Source organism: Oncorhynchus kisutch, unplaced genomic scaffold (assembly GCF_002021735.2).
Source record: "Oncorhynchus kisutch isolate 150728-3 unplaced genomic scaffold, Okis_V2 scaffold1823, whole genome shotgun sequence".
Lineage (NCBI taxonomy): Eukaryota > Metazoa > Chordata > Actinopteri > Salmoniformes > Salmonidae > Oncorhynchus > Oncorhynchus kisutch.
This window is the reverse complement of record NW_022263768.1, coordinates 1-6,499: the sequence shown is the minus strand read 5'-3', so window position 1 is coordinate 6,499 and position 6,499 is coordinate 1.

The window sequence follows — 6,499 nt, the reverse complement described above, 5'->3', positions numbered from 1 at the left end:
CTCTCCTCCCTTCTCCTATCTCTCTGTTCCTCTCCTCCCTTCTCCTATCTCTCTGTTTCTCTTCTCCCTTCTTCTATTTCTCTGTTCCCCTCCTCTCTTCTCCTATCTCTCTGTTCCTCTCTTCCCAACACTGGTGGCGGGCTGCTCTTCGCTCTCGCTCTCGCTCTCGCTTTCTCCAGTCATTAATTAATCTGTACACTAGGCTGAAAGCCTCATGAACATTCAGAGGAGGAAGTTTACATGTCTGTGTACGTCCACTCCTTAAACATACTCTGATAAACATGACGGCTGTTAAGACCTCCCTAACTACCTTACCCCAAGGGAAGGCTGTGTGTAGCTGAATGGAATTACCCCAAGGGAAGGCTGTGTGTAGCTGAATGGAATTACCCCAAGGGAAGGCTGTGTGTAGCTGAATGGAATTACTCCGAGGGAAGGCTGTGTGTAGCTGAATGGAATTACCCTGAGGGAAGGCTGTGTATAGCTGAATGGAATTACCCCAAGGGAAGGCTGTGTGTAGCTGAATGGAATTACCCCAAGGAAGGCTGTGTGTAGCTGAATGGAATTACCCCAAGGGAAGGCTGTGTGTAGCTGAATGGAATTACCCCAAGGGAAGGCTGTGTGTAGCTGAATGGAATTACCCCAAGGGAAGGCTGTGTGTAGCTGAATGGAATTACCCCAAGGGAAGGCTGTGTGTAGCTGAATGGAATTACCCCAAGGGAAGGCTGTGTGTAGCTGAATGGAATTACCCCAAGGGAAGGCTGTGTGTAGCTGAATGGAATTACCCCAAGGGAAGGCTGTGTGTAGCTGAATGGAATTACCCCAAGGGAAGGCTGTGTGTAGCTGAATGGAATTACCCTGAGGGAAGGCTGTGTGTAGCTGAATGGAATTACACTGAGGGAAGGCTGTGTGTAGCTGAATGGAATTACCCTGAGGGAAGGCTGTGTGTAGCTGAATGGAATTACCCTGAGGGAAGGCTGTGTGTAGCTGAATGGAATTACGCTGAGGGAAGGCTGTGTGTAGCTGAATGGAATTACGCTGAGGGAAGGCTCTGTGTAGCTGAATGGAATTACACTGAGGAAGTCTGTGTGTAGCTGAATGGAATTTACCCTGAGGGAAGGCTGTGTGTAGCTGAATGGAAGTTACGCTGAGGGAAGGCTGTGTGTAGCTGAATGGAATTACCCTGAGGGAAGGCTGTGTGTAGCTGAATGGAATTAACCCGAGGGAAGGCTGTGTGTAGCTGAATGGAAGTACCCTGAGGGAAGGCTGTGTGTAGCTGAATGGAATTACCCCGAGGGAAGGCTGTGTGTAGCTGAATGGAATTACATGAGGGAAGGCTGTGTGTAGCTGAATGGAATTACCCTGAGGGAAGGCTCTGTGTAGCTGAAATGGAATTAACCCAAGGGAAGGCTGTGTGTAGCTGAATGGATTACCCTGAGGGAAGGCTGTGTGTAGCTGAATGGAATTAACCCAGGGAAGGCTGTGTGTAGCTGAATGGAATTACCCCGAGGGAAGGCTGTGTGTAGCTGAATGGAATTACCCTGAGGGAAGGCTCTGTGTAGCTGAATGGAATTACACTGAGGGAAGGCTCTGTGTAGCTGAATGGAATTACCCTGAGGGAAGGCTCTGTGTAGCTGAATGGAATTACACTGAGGGAAGGCTGTGTGTAGCTGAATGGAATTACCAGAGTTTATTATTATCACTGGTGTTACAGGTTAGTGTTGATGATGCACCTTGAATGCTCTTAATGATCATGTATATATTTAGTAGTTATATGTATGCCATTCAAATATGGTTCCCAGGATATACGCTATTCTACCAGGAAAACAATAATATCTTAGTCATGACAACAGTCATTCCTCATGTTGACCTAGATTTATAAGGTCCAACCCAGGTTACAGTACGGGCAAACATAAGGCAGCATCGAAACTTCCCCAGAGGAAATATTAATCCACTTTTATGGTTTAGCAATGATGACAAACCTAGCTCAACGTTATGTAGCAGTGTGGTCTGGCTCTGCTTGCTGTGTGTGTGTGTGTGGTGTGTGTGTGTGTGTGTGTGTGTGTGTTGTGTGTGTGGTGTGTGTGTGTGTGTGTGTGTGGGTGTGTGTGTGTGTGTGTGTGTGTGTGTGTGTGTGTGTGTGTGTTTTCACCCCCACCAGCGATGGGCCTGTTACAGTATTGACTCATTAGTCCCAAGTGTGATGTGAGGCAGCAGCCATAATGTCTGCCAGACAACACGCTCCATCTCCTGCTACAGTGAGCCAGTCCAACTGTATCACCCCCCCCCCCCCCCTCCTCCTCCCCCACAGCCTTCCACAGTGGAACAGTCCAGTCACAGGGAGAGATGGAGAAGAGGTAGTGTAAACATTGAGTTTATAGACACAATGAGTTAGAGAATTCTTCAGTCTGAGAACACTTTTGCCCTATAGTATCCTACCTAGCAAGCAAACACACAGCAAAGCTACACTAGTGAGATCTCAATCCATCCGTCCACTGTAGCCACTCCCTTAGGGACAATATGAAAACAAGAGACCTGTGGGTATTTAATCTGCTCCCTGAAAATAAACCATTATAAACACAAAGATGACTGCCAGCTAGGGCCATTCAGACAGTTTGTTGTAAGTTAGTCTCTCTCCAACTAAGCACTGTTAGCGCCCGGCCGTGCCTCTGCCAGTGTAAATACACACTCTCCCATATGGAGTGCACATGGGAGCTTTGGGCCTCTAACACCCCCTCTGGTCTGCCCAGCTCTGGCCCAGTTCCGGCACAACTTCGGCCCATATTCGGCCCAGCCCAATGCCCAGGCCATCTAAGCTCCGGGCCCATTCAGCTATATCAGACCAGGCTGGCATAGCCACTCACCTCACTCACTCACTCACTCACTCACTCACTCACTCACTCACTCACTCACTCACTCACTCACTGTACTGTACTGTTCAACTGGAACATCTCTTTTCCAAGAGAGACCTGGTCCAATAGCAGCAGAGGGAACAACGTTTCAGACAAAACAACTTACATACTGTACACTAAAACAACATGAAACAAAACTATAGACTATAAACTACAGTACAAAGATCAGCTGTATTTTAACGCAATAATCTCATGCTACTAAAATGTGCTCTGCAGGAAAATTACAATACCAGTAAAAGTTTGAAATCTGAAAAATCTAAATAATCAATGCATTTACATACCCATGTGTTGGGTGTAGGGAGTATCTGTGTAAAACCACGTAGCAGTGGTACTGAGTAATGTCCTGCACTGTAACTCACTGGCCAACCTCCATCCCAGACCAATTCCCTGTGGTAATAACAGATGGTATGCACCTCTATCTGGAGTCAGGCATCAGGCATGCTGGTCAAAGCGCAAATGAACCGGCCGACACAACCTGAGAGCCGTGGGGAGACTAATGCACTGTACAGCTAAAGAGCTGGGGCTCGGCGGGGGCTGGAGAACTCAGTATGATGCTGCTGATAGATTTAACAGAGACAAGCTGGGGTCACACAGGCTTCAACACAACACACACAGCACTTACCAACAGGAGGCAGACTGGGCTGTGTGTGTGGAGCTGTCTAGTAATGCAAAGGAAAGCCCACTGTACGCTGTCGGTTCCTCGCTGTCCAACCAAAGTGCTTGAACTGAGGAACTCAGTTGATGTGAAAGAACAGCAAACACACAACCACCACACAACGTTGTCTCAACATAGACTCCATGTTGTCGGTCTATTCTAGACTGTAATTCTTGGATGTTGTGCAAGTGAACCACCCCAATGGAGTATTATAATGCTAAACCACTGTAGGTCGTTCCCCTAGCAGCACCTGGATGGATCAGTGAACAGCCTCATTATAGCAGCAGGCAGCCTTAAAGCTACAGTGCAGGGTGGCTGCCTACACAGCCTGCATCTCAATGCTTTACTAACACAGAATAGGGCAGTGGGGATGGAAACACAGAGGAAATAACAGCCATAAGAAGTGGTGCAGAACACAAGGACTGTACTGTACCGGAGATTTTATTTTCATTTCCCAGTCGACCCTGCTGCCACCCAAACCAAACTCATTCCCGACCGTGACCTGATCTGACTGAGTTTCCTTTCAGGTTGCCTGAGGTGTTTAGTCAGTGTGTCCCAAATGGCACCCTATTCCCCACGCAGTGCACTACTTCTGACCAGAGCCCTATGGGCATTTGGGAGGCAGACAGAGTCTGTATCTGTTCCCCACAGCACAATCCTCAGAGAACGCTTACACAGCATGGAGCACTAATTAGAACACATGAACTCTCTGTCACAAGCATGCAGGCAGGGGGAAGATTATCCAATAAATACATGTCAAATTGTATTTATCACAGGGATCATTGAAAGCTCTATGTTATTCTTGCTCTTCCAGAGATAACTGAAAAAATAGGGTGAAGTGATGCAGTGCTTCATGCAGTGTATCCCATCTTGCCTTTAGGGTTGCAGTGCTTCATGTATCCCCTCTTGCCTTTAGGGTTGCAGTGCTTCATGTATCCCCTCTTGCCTTTAGGGTTGCAGTGCTTCATGCGGTGTATCCCCTCTTGCCTTTAGGGTTCCAGTGCTTCATGCGGTGTATCCGGTGTATCCCCTCTTGGCTTTAGGGATGCAGTGCTTCATGCGGTGTATCCCCTCTTGGCTTTAGGGATGCAGTGCTTCATGCGGTGTATCCCCTCTTGCCTTTAGGGTTGCAGTGCTTCATGCGGTGTATCCCCTCTTGGCTTTAGGGTTGAAGTGCTTCATGCGGTGTATCCCCTCTTGCCTTTAGGGTTGCAGTGCTTCAGGTGGTGTATCCCCTCTTGCCTTTAGGGTTGCAGTGCTTCAGGTGGTGTATTCCCTCTTGCCTTTAGGGTTGCAGTGCTTCATGCGGTGTATCCCCTCTTGGCTTTAGGGTTGCAGTGCTTCATGCGGTGTATCCCCTCTTGGCTTTAGGGTTGCAGTGCTTCATGCGGTGTATCCCCTCTTGGCTTTAGGGTTGCAGTGCTTCATGCGGTGTATCCCCTCTTGGCTTTAGGGTTGCAGTGCTTCGTGCGGTGTATCCCCTTTTGGCTTTAGGGTTACAGTGCTTCATGCGGTGTATCCGCTCTTGGCTTTAGGGTTCCAGTGCTTCATGCGGTGTATCCCCTCTTGGCTTTAGGGTTGCAGTGCTTCATGCGGTGTATCCCCTCTTGGCTTTAGGGTTGCAGTGCTTCATGCGGTGTATCCCCTCTTGGCTTTAGGGTTGCAGTGCTTCATGCGGTGTATCCCCTCTTGGCTTTAGGGTTGCAGTGCTTCATGCGGTGTATCCCCTTTGGCTTTAGGGTTGCAGTGCTTCATGCGGTGTATCCGCTCTTGGCTTTAGGGTTCCAGTGCTTAATGCGGTGTATCCCCTCTTGGCTTTAGGGTTGCAGTGCTTCATGCGGTGTATCCGCTCTTGGCTTTAGGGTTCCAGTGCTTCATGCGGTGTATCCCCTCTTGGCTTTAGGGTTGCAGTGCTTCATGCGGTGTATCCCCTCTTGGCTTTAGGGTGGCATTCCGACCCCCAGAGAGAACATTCCAACAGAAACATACAGCACTGACCACTAATCCTTAAAAACCTTCAGTATGATCCTTTACCACGCACTTCCTCTCAGTTGCTCCTGTTTCAGAAACTGGTGTATCAGAAAGTGCCCTGAAGCCTTGAACCCAGCGTTATTATCTAGAGAAAGAAACTGTGACAGGGGATGTTTACCAGAGCCCTGTTCTTCCCAGCATTCCCAGAGGGAGAAAGTACGGTGATTGCATTGGAACACGGCCAGAGACATTTACACCTCAAGTGCACAAACAGCACATACACTTCTCTTCTTACAAGAGAAAGTTTTCCACTTAAGAAAAAAAGGCAACAGCTTAAATTGAAATATGTCCTGGACAAAATAATCAATAGGCAATGAGTGCAAGCATGTCTAAAACCTCTTACAGTGGCATGTCTAAAACCTCTTACAGTGGCATGTCTAAAACCTCTTACAGTGGCATGTTTAAAACCCCTTACAGTGGCATGTCTAAAACCTCTTACAGTGGCATGTCTAAAACCTCTTACAGTGGCATGTCTAAAACCTCTTACAGTGGCATGTCTAAAACCTCTTACAGTGGCATGTCTAAAACCCCTTACAGTGGCATGTCTAAAACCTCTTACAGTGGCATGTCTAAAACCTCTTACAGTGGCATGTCTAAAACCCCTTACAGTGGCATGTCTAAAACCTCTTACAGTGGCATGTCTAAAACCTCTTACAGTGGCATGTCTAAAACCTCTTACAGTGGCATGTCTAAAACCTCTCTTACAGTGGCATGTCTAAAACCCCTTACAGTGGCATGTCTAAAACCTCTTACAGTGGCATGTCTAAAACCCCTTACAGTGGCATGTCTAAAACCTCTTACAGTGGCATGTCTAAAACCTCTTACAGTGGCATGTCTAAAAACCTCTTTACAGTGGCATGTCTAAAACCTCTTACAGTGGCATGTCTAAAAACCTCTTACAGTG